General features: G+C 33.7%; 1 protein-coding gene across 1 annotated transcript in view; it reads right to left on the reverse strand.

Moving 5' to 3' along the window:
• The window catches only part of LOC141394178 (uncharacterized), a 322066-nt gene that overhangs the window by 300606 nt on the left and 5990 nt on the right, over positions 1 to 15470 (reverse strand). The window lies entirely within an intron of this gene.

Genomic DNA, 15470 nt, shown 5'->3' on the forward strand with positions numbered 1-15470 from the left:
ACAGCTAGTTCCGTGAAAAATTGTAGCTAAAATCCTCAAAATATTAAAAATATGTAAAATAAATTTACATATGTACATATGTCCAACATTTTTTAAGTATGTTTTTTGGTCACTAGGAACCCTAAAAGTCAAAGTATAGTTAATTCGGTCTGAAAATGTGCGAAAAAAACTTAATATATCCTACATACTATGGTGGAGGGCATAACAAGTAAGAACGGCGTTATGTTAGGCCGTCCCGAAATCTTTATACCCTCCACCACGAGTTGTACTGTGGTCGTATCGATGTACAAAAATAGGAAACATTTGTTGAAGGATGATAATTTCCAATTAGTGGTTTTACAAGACAATGTAGAGCTTAATGCTCAAGTTTAAGAAACACTTCAGAGATGAAGTTCCTAATGCATGAGTTTTTATCTTTCTGCTGATACTTTGAAGACTGAAAAATGAGTTTTATTGACGAAAATCGGGAGGTACTGTTCTATGGGGGCTATATCAAAACGTGGACTAATATACACCGTTTTCAAAAATTCTCTTTCGGTTTTTGTTATTTTTTTGTTTTAATTTTTGAATCTAGTGATTTTTTGTCGTAAACCCAAATTCTGACTCCCTTTTAATATATAAGGATATTTTCGCAGCTCAGTTCTCCTGGTAATATTTTTTCGGCTAAGTTGACTAACCCCCATTATTATAAGTTTTCTTTTGTTATAGTTTGGATTTACCGAACAGATTTTTAGCGTTCCGGTTAACTGAAAGTTAAATGTGATAATTGAATTTCAAGGAGGGACTTCTTGGCATTAACTTTCAATGTAAAAAATGTATTTTCAATGCCTCCAAACTGGTTTATTTTGCGTTTTCATATCCATCAGATAGTAAAAGAACACATATAATAATGGCCCTAAATCTTTTTTCCTACACCGGCTAAAATTGTCATTTTACGCTTATCAGAAGAATATTTATTTAATATGCATGCATGACTGAACATTTTATTAACTCATTCATATATACTATAAAATATAAGAATAGACTAGAGACTAATCCTTGAAACAGTTAGACAACAAATGTATTGCAAAGGCCAACATTACAAGAAATTTCATATAATTGTTCGGTTATTGCAACAAATTATTAAAAACTATACGGTTTTTTGTGCAAATCTCTTGCTATTGGTCCCCTAAATAATATTCCGATAAAAGATGCAAAGTTTATTTGCGATTTATAAAAATAGGTCAAAAATAAGAATTAAAGGTACACGCAAAAAAAACGGCCTCTCTAACATATGTCCCAAACATATTTTGCAGCAAACATATATATGTTTGCAACAGTCCCAAACATAATATATTTTTGGGTCTGCAAACAAATATATGTTTGGGTGGAAACAATTTTATATGTTTGGGTGCAAAAAAAAAATACAAACCCAAAAGGCACAAAAAAAACGAACACATGCACTAGTGGGCGCTTACTGAGAGCAAGGGAGCGTAAAATTCAATGCAAAACACTTTGAAATGTGTGCTCACTTGCTCTCAGTGAGAACTCACTGGCTATCTCTATAGTATACACACAAATCTTGAGGTTGTTTATTGAAAGGCAAAAGAACAACAAACACATAGGTACATACAAAATTCCAAAGAAATACATAACACACTTTAATAAAAGAAAAACTGATTGAAGTAATTTGTAAATAGTCACACTTTTAAAAAGGAAAAATATATAGAAACGTAGTTGAACGCTTCTCCTCAGTTGTGAAATAAAACAAATTGTCCTCATAGTTGAAATCATCAGCGGGGAATCGGCATCTAGAATCAAATGATTATGTAATGTAATAAATAAATATGGATATGACATATTTCAAATATACATAAGTATGTATGTAATTACCAATATTAAATGCGATTTCTTCTTTGTTCAATAAAATAATTCCATTCAACTTTCCGATTCAATTATAAAATGTATTGGGCATTTAATTTACAAAAAAGCACAATTTCTTTAAAAAACACAAAACACTGATTTATTCACTCACTTTACCGTCTTGACTCTACAAAGGCATCTACAACACTGAAGAAAGAAAAAACATAATTCATATCATTTCTTCTTTTCTTCTTCGCCTGCTAAGTTGGTTAACAACAACAAAACAAGAAACACACGAGTTTGTCGCAAACATGCCACCAAAGCCCCCTTCTTCGCTCCTACGTCTTCTATTATACAATACACACAACTCTTCATTATAAAACAGCATTCCACAGCCGCGAGAGCAATGTTATTACTCTCGTTGACAAACATTCTCTCTCCACCCATGAAAAAAATGTTGTAACATAAAAAATATGTTTTACCCAAACATATCATATATTTGTTTGGACCCAAACATATTATGTTGGGATCCAAACATATATTTGTTTGCAACCGGTCCCAAACATATATTTGTTTGGATCCAAACATATTTCTAACATAAATTCTTCTGCGTGTAGAAACACAATGACCTTTGTTGCTTGCTTCACGCTCAATTTCAAGTAAATGAATAAAACCAGGTACTACCTAATTCAAATGCGATATTGGATTCCTTTATTCCTTTACACAAATTCAGGCTTAGATAAGCATGAATATCTCATTGTGTTCTGACCTTAACTACTTTTTGGGGTTGACAATAAAAGTATTGCAAAAATTATTATTAATAGTTTCTTGGAGTATAAACAAAGGTGCGTTCCTTACTGAGTTGTCTGTCCACTTTGGACATTCATTGAAGCATTAATAAGCTTAGTAAAACCAAAAATGAAGGCTCGACATGTTAGACTCTAGGGTGCTGGTTCCCCAATTGTTATCAAATCGTGATCTTTCGTTGGAGGACCCACAAAATTTATAAGGGTTGATATCAGGATTTTGGTATTTATCAGTTTAGTGTTGTAATATTATATCAGGAACCTAAACAAATAAGATTAATATGTCATGATCTGGCCTTTGGAATGGTGGTAATTGAACATGTTTCAGCTTTTTGGATCCCTTTTACTGACTTTCAGAATAATGACTATTAATTATTTCCTAAAGATGCCAGTGGGGATGTCTTCCCGTGAACCCGATTTCGCATACTTTTTTCTTTTGTAAAGGATATAATACCCAAAACTTCGGTGTTTCAGATTTTCTAGAAGGTGTATAATTTATATATTTGATGGGTTTTTATTAGATTTGGCGCACTTTTTATTTATTGTGATAGTAGAGTAAAATGTCTATCCATTTAATAAAAATGAAGTCATTCCAATAATATTGAGAGAGGAAATAGAGCTCTGTTGTAGGTCGTTTTAAAATACTACACTGAGGGTCTATTTTTCTCTATAGTTTCCAGAGGTATTTTTATGCTTTCAAAGTCAAAATCGGACTGTTTTGCATTGGTCCATTATCCAACAATAAATATTATATTGAGTAAAATATTCATTCTTTGCATACTTGTCTGTGGTCGATTCGTCATTGTTTGTTGTTAATATGGTCTCATGCGCTTTTACCTATCTGAAAGCCCCCCATGGCGGCTTTTCATTCAATACTGTTAGTACATTCTTAGCAGCAAAAGTCATAAAAATGCATAATGACTGCAAAAAATTTCAAAAATGATTATTTTTATAGTACTGCTTCCCCCGATGCAATATATTTTTTGTCACTTCAAAGTAGTGGGTAATTCTAATTTTAGTCCATATTTGTTATAAATTGCAAATAAACTTTGTAGCAAGAGTTTTGCACACAAAACGGTATAGTTTTTACATAATTTGTTGCCATAAACTAATAATTAATATGAAATTTTTGACAATTTTGGCCGTTGCAATACATTTGTTGTCTAACTGTATGTATTTTTTTTTATTTAAGTCTATAGATACAAAATTCTTACAGACTAGACTAATAACTAATTATATACAAAAACTGAATTAATTTCAACTGTTGATGTAGAAACTATGTGTTAAGGTATATGATTAATTTTCTTTTTAATGACTCACGATTTTCAGAAAGATCTATAAGATTATATAATTTGTTAAATTCAAGAAGGAGACGGCGGAGTGGATCGTTGTTTGCATAATCGGATGTAAAATAATTAATATGAAGAAGTGAGTAATTACGTGTGGGTCTAATAGGGGCATAAAAACGGATTCTGTTTAATAGAAAATCTGAAATTATTTTGCCATGAATTACGTTTAAAATAAAAGTTACATTTAGCATTGTCCGACGACTTTTTAATGTGGGCAACTTTATTAAGTTTAATCTATGTTCATATGAGGGTAAAGTTTGTGAATTCCAACCACGACCTCTCAGGCAAAACAAAAGAAACTGCTTTTGGACAGATTCAATGACCTTAGCATGAATAGGATATGCAGGGTTCCAAATAATAGATCCATACTCCAGATTGGAGCGAACAAAGGATATATACAATTGCTTTGTGACTAAGGGATCTAAGAATTCCTTACTCCAACGCTTAACAAATCCCAGGTTTTTATATGCTTTAGATGTGATCAAAGAGATGTGATCCTTGAAGTTCAACCTGTGGTCTAAAAGAATACCAAGGTCCTGAATGGAATCTATTTGTTCAACTTTAGAGAAATTCAAAAAATAGTTACTTTGTATCTTTCTAAGACGGAAAAATGACATATGTTTGCATTTTAAGGTGTTCAGTTCCAGTAAATTTATGTCACACCAGTTATAAAAATTGTCTAAATCAGATTGTAGTACTAACTGGCCTAATTCATGATTAAAAGAGTGGAAAAATTTAACGTCATCCGCGTACATTAATACTTTACAGTTTCTCACTACATTTGGCAAGTCATTGATAAACAATGTAAATAAGACTGGGCCAAGGTGGCTGCCTTGGGGAACTCCAGATTTCACATAAATTTTGTTAGAAATGGCACTACCCAATTTCACAGCTTGAATTCTGTTTGATAAGTATGATCCTATCCAATTTAACGACGATGTGGAGAAGCCCATAAGATATAGCTTCAACAATAGTAGTTTATGATTCACCTTATCGAACGCTTTACTAAAATCAGTGTAAATACAGTCCGTCTGAAACCGATTTCTGAATCCATCATTTACAATCGTTGTTAATTCTAAAAGATTTGTGATAGTGGATCTATTTTTCCGGAAGCCATGTTGGAAATTGGATAAAATCGATGAAACTCGAAATGATAAAACGTCGGTTATCATTTTTTCAAATAGTTTTGGAATTGCATTTAACTTAGCTATTCCTCTGTAATTGGATGCATCCGTTCTACTCCCCGACTTAAATAACGGAATAATGAAAGACTGTTTCCAAATTGAAGGAAAGTAACCAGTATTTATAGATTTATTGAACATGATAGAAAGAGGCAGAGCAAGATTTTCTGCACAATTTTTTAAAATACATGAAGGTATTCCGTCAGGGCCAGGAGTAGTAGAGTATTTTAAGTTTTTTAAATTACTTAAAACTGCGGACACGTCAACTGTTGGTAATTGTATAGGGGGATATTCAGGAATACAGTAGGGATAATGAAAGGAGTCAACGTGTGACTTATCACTATATGTCGTTTGGAGGAAAGATGCAAATATATTAGACATTCCTTCATCATCAGTTGCAACCATTGATTTGAATTTAAGTGTTTTGGGGATAACGTTAGATCGACGCTAGAGGACGATAGAGGATTGTGTATTAAATCGTTTTTTATTTTTGTTATATATTTTCCATAGAGTTGTTTGTTTAGTAAAGTATATTTCGATCTCATAACCGAATAGATAGTGAAATCGATAGGATTGCCAGTTTTTTTAAACATCTTGTATAGTTTATTTTTCTTATTTTTTACTTTCGATAATGTAGGAGAGTTCCATGGTGGGCCAGATTTACCAATGATTGATGTTTTCGGAACAGATTTAGACATCAAATTATTTAAAGTTTTGTAAAATATGTTGATCATCTCATCAAGGGAGGATACCGATTGAAAAAATGACCAATCTGTGGCATTTAACAAAGAATTTAATTGGAGATAATTAGTTCTGGTAAAACTATATTTAGGTAAATCTAAACATTTTTTGGCAGATTTATTTACAAAAAGAGCTGAGGTGACTTCTATTATTAAAGTAGGATGGTATTTATCCTCAGGTGTGACTAGAGGATCACATCTATGTAGTAGCATATCACGCGGATGACTGGCAAACACCAAGTCAAGGAGTTTATCTAAACAGTTATAAACATTATTAATTTGCGAGAGACCAAAGCTAAACAAAGGACTAAGGAATTGGTTGGTACGTTCATTAATTTGAATAGGTAAAATATCAATATTGTCACTAGTCTGAGACCATATAATATTGGGTAAATTGAAATCGCCAAGTGATAATAAAATGTCGTTGGTTTTTGCTGATTGAAAAGTATAAAGGATAGATGAGATGTGTTTCATATATATATTTCCCTATCAGAACATGGAGGTACATACGAACAAGTTATATAAATTGATACGTTTTTTAAACTTTTTGAAGCATTGTTTTGAATTTTGGCGTGTACCTCCATCATTCAAATCTTACAGTCAACGTACTTTTAGTACAATTCTGACAAATAAAGACGTATGTTTAGCAAAAAACGTTTGAAATACAATATATAACTAGATGTCGATGACTGTCAGTTTTGAATAATGGTGTGTACCCGGCTTAATCACATTTTTAGGAAAAAAATTACTCCTTGGTATATTGGTAAAAATTTCTTGAATTTATGGTTTCAGGATAAAAAATTGTTTTAAGGTAGCACTGAACTAACAGCCTGTTTCTGTATGTCGAAACAAAAATGTGTGCGAACTCGCCCAAACTATAGTTTTCGAAATATTTTTGCCTTTGCTTCAAAAGAAAAAACAAATTTGAAAAACACATACAACACATACATGGGAAGGTTGTGCCACGTTTTTGTTCAAAATGTTCTAATATCAACACCGTTAATGTTTTTTCAAATATTATGTTTGGAAAAAATAAACGCATATCTTGGCTATAAGTTTTGATTATATAACTTTGTTTTTAAAATAAAAATTTTGAGAATTTACAAAATGTCTAAAAAGTGGCAAAGCCGCCCCACCCATGGGGCAGCCTTGCCATCGACGTGGATGCCTACGCCAAGGGGCTCTAAAACTTCATTTACCATACTTCTTCCTTAAATATCAACATTTTACAACACAGGGACGTTTAATCTATTGAATAATCATAAAATTATACTAAAATTGACGAAAAGAAACAGATCCTAGCATTCAATTGAAGTTGGTATGTTGAATTTAGATACAAAAGATATAATATTATTAATATCACATTATAGTGTGGTATATCCATAACATAAGCAATATAAGTTAAACCCGACAAATTTCTCACATTAACCCAAACCCCCCCCTCCTGGCATAGGCGCCTAACCCCCAACATATTTCATAATATGAATAACACTGTGAAACACGAAAATTATTAACCATATTCTGACACCGGAGTGTGATAGAACACTAAAAATGAGAAGACACGTGTCTCGTCGTTTTTCCCTATCTCATCAACTTTCGGGGTTACAGGCCTCCAAAAGTTTGAGGCTTTGATGTAGAAAGGGTCAGTTAGTCAGGACTATATCTTCCAAACCGTTAGGGCAATTTGAATTTATCTCGGAGGCAAAGTTGTAGCTCTTGTCTTAAAGAACAAAAATTGTGAACACATATAACCCATCAAGCTTCATCTGCAAGGTCAAAATCGCCATGGTCAAATTTCTTTTAAAATTTCTTCTCAAGTTTTTTATACAGCTTTCAAACCGATCAAATTTGAAGCAAACAACCAACTACAAAAATGTACCTCAGATCTCAGTAAACATCTTTCTAGAATATACGAACTCTGTAGAAACGGATCTTAATGGTCAAATAGCAAAACAATTGCGATTTTTGTCCTCTTTTCTAGGATTCTGCTCCATAGATATTAAACCGTTCAAAATTCAAGAAAACAATCAACCACAATATTGTAGCAAAGGCATCAACAAGCAACTTTCTGCGAAATGTCTATGAACGGTTCTTTATGAATCGCCAAGCTATAGTTTTCGAAATATGTTTGCCTTTGCTTTCGCTTCAAAAGAAAAACAAATTTGAAAAACACATAAAAGTTTGGGCGTGTTTCATTCGCACACATTTTCGTTTCGACATACAGAAATAGGCTATAAATCTTGTCATGGTTACACCAAAAACTATTCAATTTCTGGAACCTCGTGCACACGGTATCTCTCAAATATTTAAACCCAGCAAAATGTTTGCCTCCAAAGATGCAGTTAAATGATATGTACAAGTGATCTGGATGTGCATCAAATTATGCATTTTCACTGATGATTTTTACAAGAGCGTGACTACTGAAAGATGCACTCCAAAGCACTGCATTTTAACTAACCCTTTGGCACTGCATTTTAACTGACCCTTTGGCATTGCATTTTAACTAACCCTTTTGCACTGCATTTTAACTGACCCTCTGGCACTGCATTTTAACTGACCCTTTGGCATTGCATTTTAACTAACCCTTTGGGGTAGAATGGGAGGCAGTCCAAAGCACGTGTTTGGTACAGGCATTCTGCGGAAATTGTGCAAGCCATTACAAAATATGCCAGAACAAATAAAATGCATTTATTATTTGTGCAAAACAAAAATATTAACAACTTTATTACATTAACACAAATTATGAAAATTCTCCATTGAATTCAATCGCAAACATGCGTGTTTCCTCCGCTTGCATTTGTTCCAAGCTGAACTGTTTTTGCTTCATTTGCTAAATGGGTTGTCTTCCCATCACCAGTTAAGATTTCGACACGTACTCCAACAGCACTCCATTCGGAAATTTTCTTCTGGTGAGTTGCCGGAAAAATGTTCACAAATTAAATATTATTTAAATATTAAATATTATTTAGTTTGTATTAACAAATGTTTGGACACTTTAACACGCTTATCTCTTTTTGGAAAATGAAAGCCGCCGCCTGTAGAGATGTACAATCTGATTTATGTACATATAGGGATCTCTAACAACTGCTAATAAAATGTAGCGAACGGAGTGCCTTTTTCACGACTCCGTTTGGACTGCATCCGGATGCTGTTAAATTGTGAGGAATTGGAGTGCCTTTTTCACGACTCCGTTGAACTGCATCCGGATGTTGTTAAAATGTGACAAGTGGATGTGATTCTTTGGATTGCATCCAAATGCGGTTAAAATGTGAGGACTGGAGTGCCTTTTTCACGACTCCAGTTGAACTGCATCAAAACATGCCGTGACAGAACTAGTCCACATTGCACTACTTCCAATTTATTTTGCTGGGAATAAATTGTCCATGTTTATAACAAGTTCAAATGTCAACTATAGGTCTGCCTGGTTACCCTAAAATTTGTAACAACTTGTACCAATTGTTGCTGGAAGTCGTCTGTTAACACAAAAAACCAGCAAAAGAGAGCGATTCGAGAGAGACATTTTGACAGTTCTTTCACTGAGAGTTTGCAAATTCTTGCTGGACAAATTCCTTCTAGCAAGCACTAGCAATTCTTCTTCTTCCTGAAAACAGTCAATCATCTGTTTTTAGTTTTTTGTTGATTTATTTGGTGAAAATTAAAAACAATTTTATTGTGGAAATAGCAAGCCTAATTGTATTGTTTCTTCGGAGAACAAAGTTGCAATGTAAAAAAATTCCTTTTTTGGGTCATTTTCTTTTTTATTTTAAATAAAATACAACATTATTTTTTTATTTTTTTTTTACTATTTACTATTTATTTATTTATTTATTTATTTATGTTTTCTACACAATAAGACATTAATCTTATAATTAAAGTGTAGATGTACAATCAGAAAAAAAATATCCTAGTTAAGTAGGGTCACAATGAATAAAAAAGGGACGAATTAAATAAATATAATTAGATTAAAAAAAGATATATTATCAGAAAAAAATATCCTAGTTAAGTAGGGTCACAATGAATAAAAAGGGACGAAATTAAATAAAACCTGATAAATATTAATTTGAAAAACATTTGAAAAAGCATTAATATCCACGTTGACTAATAATGTGCTGAATGTGCTGAATAAGGCGTTTTTTAAATGTGAGAGCGTTGCTGATGCTTTTAATATTGTGTGGTAAATTATTCCAAAGACGTATAGTGTTGATATAAAATTGTTTTTCGGACATAGAGCTCCGACGTGTGAATGGTTTTAAAATTCTTCCTCTGTCAGATTGGGCAAAAATAAGTTTTTCAAACAGATAATTAGGCTTTTGTTTCACTATAAGTTTATGTAACAAAATTAAAGATCTGATTTCGAGAAGATTGTTAAAACTATAGCCATAGAGAGAAATCGAAAGTTGTGAAATGTGCTGTGACCTGTTTAAACCATATATATATCGAATAATGCTGTTGAAAGTGACATTAAGTTTGCGAAGACTGGAGGAATCGCAGTTTGCAAAGAGCTCGCACCCATAAGTCAAACTTGGAATCAGGTACGACTTTACAAGTAGAATCCGAATATTAATTGGTGTATAGCAATGTGTGATCCATAAAACACGCAGTTTAGCATAAGTTTGAACGGCAACAGTGCTTGCATGGTCGGACCAACTCAAAGAACTATTAAAAGTTACACCCAGGTTCTTTGCGCTTCGCACTACATCAATCTTTTGATTGTTGATTAATATATCTGGCGGGCGTAAACTGATTTTTTTGTTTTTATGAATAATTAAGCATTTTGACTTTTTGGGATTCAATAATAAGCCATTTGCGGTCGCCCAATTGTGGACGATGCACTTAAATATAACTGCACATCATCTGCATACATCATAATATCACAGTGGTTCAATTGACGTGGTAAGTCATTGGCGTAAAGCGAAAAAAGGAGTGGGCCTATGATTGAACCCTGTGGGACACCTTTAGGTACCAATAACGGATCTGATTTAGTATTTCCCACGAAAACAGATTGTAGCCTGTTAGTGAGATATGACATGATTAAATTGGTTGCTGTTGTTGAAAAGTTGAAAAACCTCTGGAGTTTTTGGCATAAGTTTAAATGATCCACAGAGTCAAAAGCTTTAGAGTGATCTAAAAGAACTAAAAAACTGACATTATTGTGATCAATGCTTTTTCTAATTGTTTCCGATACTTCTACCAAAGCTGTAATGCAGCTGTGATCGGAGCGAAAACCTGACTGCCTATCCGATAACATTGACTCTCGATCAAGATACTCGGACATCTGAGTATGTAGAAGTTTTTCAAAAACTTTTGAGAAATAGCATAAGATGGAGATGGGTCGATAATCAACATTTGATTTAGGAATAGGGATAATTTTGGCATGTTTCCAGATTTCAGGATATACACTTGAGCTCAGAATTGTGTTAAACAGGTATGTCAAATAGGGTAAGAGATTAGGAAGTAAAATTCTAACAAATTTTTGCTTCCTTTTTTCCATTTTTGCTTCCTTTTTTCCTTTATTGGTGGACAAATAGTTCTGTTTTGGCAAGTCAGCTGATTGCTTGCTGGTTTTTGCTGGGATGGTGTCTGCTTACTCTTTACAATTTTCTTGCAAAAGAGAATAAAAATTACTTACTCTCTGAGAAAGTTCTTGCTGGACAATTCTTGCTGGGAAAGTAACCAGACAGACTTTATATCGGTCTACTCTTTCTATGAATTCCCGCAAAGTTCCATACAATTCTACAACAGACATGTAATCACCATTACGAAAACGGTGATCACACTTACGCTCAAGGACCAAATACATACACTCCGTTGTGTGACGCGTTGCTTGCCGAAAACAACAACCACATGAAAAATGTGTAAGTGATGCTAAGTCTGTTCTTGAAGTTTTCCTGCGGTTCTTGTAACGCGACGCTCAACGGATCGTATGTGCCGCGGCCTTCAGTTGTTTAGTCGTTGTTGAGGAGGCAAGGGATTAATATTCGCACAGATGTACACATTAGGTGTGTTCAATAACTTCGCAAGTAAAAAGTATTTGCAAGATCTTGCAACTACAGCATTTTGTAAAAGTTTGTACAAATTTCTATCCAATGCAATCGCCCAGAATAGCATGCTCTTCGTGTGCATCTCTGTGCTACGACCGCCACACAAAAATAGTGCTCTTACAAAAAATTAAAATTTGTTAAGTCTTCGGCTGTAATTGTTTTCCGTTTTTAGTATGCGTGTTTTCTCAAAGTTTGGTAGATGATAATCTTATTTTTGACTTGTTTTTGTTCTTGCCGACATACAATTTTCCATTTTTTTCATTAGAGTTCCCATCACTTTCAATTGTTTATCGTTATGTTTGTCACTGTTCTGTATTTTATCCTTGGTGTTGCTAAATAATTGTTTAAGGGTGTTATTAGTTTTTGGAGCTATTATGTATTTGTTATCATATAGGTTTCCTTTTTTTGAATCTTTTAGAAGGTGTTGGTAAGTAAATCATTGATTTGTATGTATGTTTTGTCATACTTCTCAGGCTCTCTTCGGGAAGTATGTTGGTTTATTAATCTATTTTCATTCTTGTTGGAAAATTGTTTTTTTGTTCGAATTTTGATTTTATTGTTGTTGTGGAACTTATCATCGCTGATATTAGTATTCTGTGGACTAAATTCCTGGCTGTGTTTACGACCATTTGTTTCAGGTGTTTTGAAAAGAAATTTTTAATTCTCCCCAATGCTGTATTTTTCTGATAAGAATCCAATTCCAGTATATCATTATTTTTTATATATATTAAAGTGTTTCCTCCTTCATGGTGAATTTTATGTTGCTGTTAAAGCGGTTTAGTATGGTCAATTATCAATTATTGCATCTTGCCTAGTTATCACAAATACATAGATCGTCAAGGTATTTGGTCACAAATACTCGTAGTCAACGTATTTGGTAAATACACAATTAAAGAAGTATCAGTCGGAGATATACCCTCAGCCTGTGTGAATTGGAACTTTCATCTATTGACAATATCGAATCGAATGCTGACTACGCAACCAAAATCCTTTTCCCCGATAATTATGTATTATGCGTTTTCAGATTTTGTGGTCTTTTTTGAACGTATTTTGAACGGAAAATATATTATCTCTGTAAACAGGACCACAACATAGATGGAACTGTCTTTTTCTCCTTAGACCGATATGGACAATTTTCGAAGGTAACCTAAATTTGAAGATAATTTCAAGACAGGCGTGCGTACCATTTTAGTGAATTTTGTTAGACTTTTGAGGGGGAGGTACCGGAATGGGTGGACCGATGTAGCCCTTCTTCGAACTTAAATTAAATTGGACAAAATGTTACGAAGGCCAAATTTCGGATCGAATCAGCTGATTCGTCCGGAGCAACTACACATGAAGCTCTACGGCTTTCGGACATTTTCTTAGGAAATATGAACTTGCCCCTGAAAAAACTTGTACCGTCGCACACCGGTTCGAAATCCAATTTTTCTGGCCAAAACTATTACTACTTTTTATTAATATTTAGTTTTATTTATAATTACTGTCACGAAATATTAATTCAGAATTATTTTCACCCTGAATTTCCAAAAAACCGTTAAAATATTTTAAACAGGGTGATCCCATTGTATGGGGTCTAAACTAATACTTTGACCTATGTTTATAATTTTTGGTGCGAAGGGATCATACCTTTTAAGAAATCAAAATGCAAAATTACAGCTAAATCGGCTTAAAAATATGCCTAAAATTGTCAAATTACATTAAATTGGGTGTACCCTTATATGGGGGCTATACCCCAACTTGGACCTATGTCGACAATTTTTAATTGAAATATTCTCTGGACTCTCAAAATAAAAATACCAAGTTTTCAGGAAAATCGGCTCAAAATTGTGTTTCTTAGAATTAATTTTGTACCTGCCGAATATGAAATGTTTCGGAATTTGATGTAGCCCGAAAAATTGGGCATCATTTATCGCACCTTGAAATGATTTTTTTATTAAAGTATACACATCAAAGTATTTTTGATTTTTTTCTAACATCGACCACTAGCGACCAAAATTATTTCGGCCCATAACAATTTTACCATTGAAACAAAATGTAAGAATTTAAGAGCGTTCCAGAAACATGTTGATAGCTTTGTTCTTAGACCGAATTTTTCTTATGCTCTTTTTGGAAAATGATTGTATTTACATTCTTCTTTCTTCTCCATATTTGAGTTTTACCTTTTCACTTTTACTTATTGCGATTTTATAACCCACAAATTATTACAAAATACAGCGCACTCAACTCGATTAATAACACAGTAAACAAATCTCTACTTTGACTCCTTCTCGTCTAACGGTAAATGCAAATTTGGAATAAACAATCATTGTTTTTATTGTTTTGGAGTGTTTACTTCAATACTGCGAAGAAAAAAACTCAAAAGAAGAATGTCAAAAAATTGACTTTTGGCCAAAGAATTCACATTTGCGACCAATGTGCGTCGTACCAAATTTGGACCAAATCGGTTAATCCGTTCGAGAGTTGTAGTGCGCTCCAACCACTACGCATGGGGCCATTGGTTTTTTTTAACACCTTTTGGAAGTATAGTCTTGCCCCCGAAAAAACTTGTACCGCAGTAATGGGGGCAACGAATACAAGTTGATATCCGAAGGAGTGAATCGATAAAGTCCATATTGGAACCTCATCTATGTTTGGTAGAAATTTCACGATGTGCAAAGTGTGGACCAAATCGGCTTCTCCTTCCAAGAGTTATCGTGCGTACAATTTTTCCGAACATTTTTGAACTTTTGAACTTTTCTTCTTTCTTCTCCATATTTGAGTTTTACCTTTTCACTTTTACTTATTGCGATTTTATAACCCACAAATTATTACAAAATACAGCGCACTCAACTCGATTAATAACACAGTAAACAAATCTCTACTTTGACTCCTTCTCGTCTAACGGTAAATGCAAATTTGGAATAAACAATCATTGTTTTTGTTGTTTTGGAGTGTTTACTTCAATACTGCGAAGAAAAAAACTCAAAAGAAGAATGTCAAAAAATTGACTTTTGGCCAAAGAATTCACATTTGCGACCAATGTGCGTCGTACCAAATTTGGACCAAATCGGTTAATCCGTTCGAGAGTTGTAGTGCGCTCCAACCACTACGCATGGGGCCATTGGTTTTTTTTAACACCTTTTGGAAGTATAGTCTTGCCCCCGAAAAAACTTGTACCGCAGTAATGGGGGCAACGAATACAAGTTGATATCCGAAGGAGTGAATCGATAAAGTCCATATTGGAACCTCATCTATGTTTGTTAGAAATTTCACGATGTGCAAAGTGTGGACCAAATCGGCTTCTCCTTCCAAGAGTTATCGTGCGTACAATTTTTCCGAACATTTTTGAACTTTTGTGGGGGAGGTATCCGAGGAAGTGTACCGATATGACCCATCTTCGAACTTAAACTAAGTTTGCACAAAATATCATGAAAGCCAAATTTTCGACCAAATCGGTTAATCCGTTCGGGAGTTATCGTGTGCTCCAGCCAGACAGACAGACGGACGGACATTTCTAAATTGTTTGAAA

Source organism: Musca autumnalis, unplaced genomic scaffold (genome assembly GCF_047663935.1).
Source record: "Musca autumnalis isolate F117 unplaced genomic scaffold, ASM4766393v1 scaffold_2, whole genome shotgun sequence".
In the NCBI taxonomy this organism is placed as follows: Eukaryota; Metazoa; Arthropoda; class Insecta; order Diptera; family Muscidae; genus Musca; species Musca autumnalis.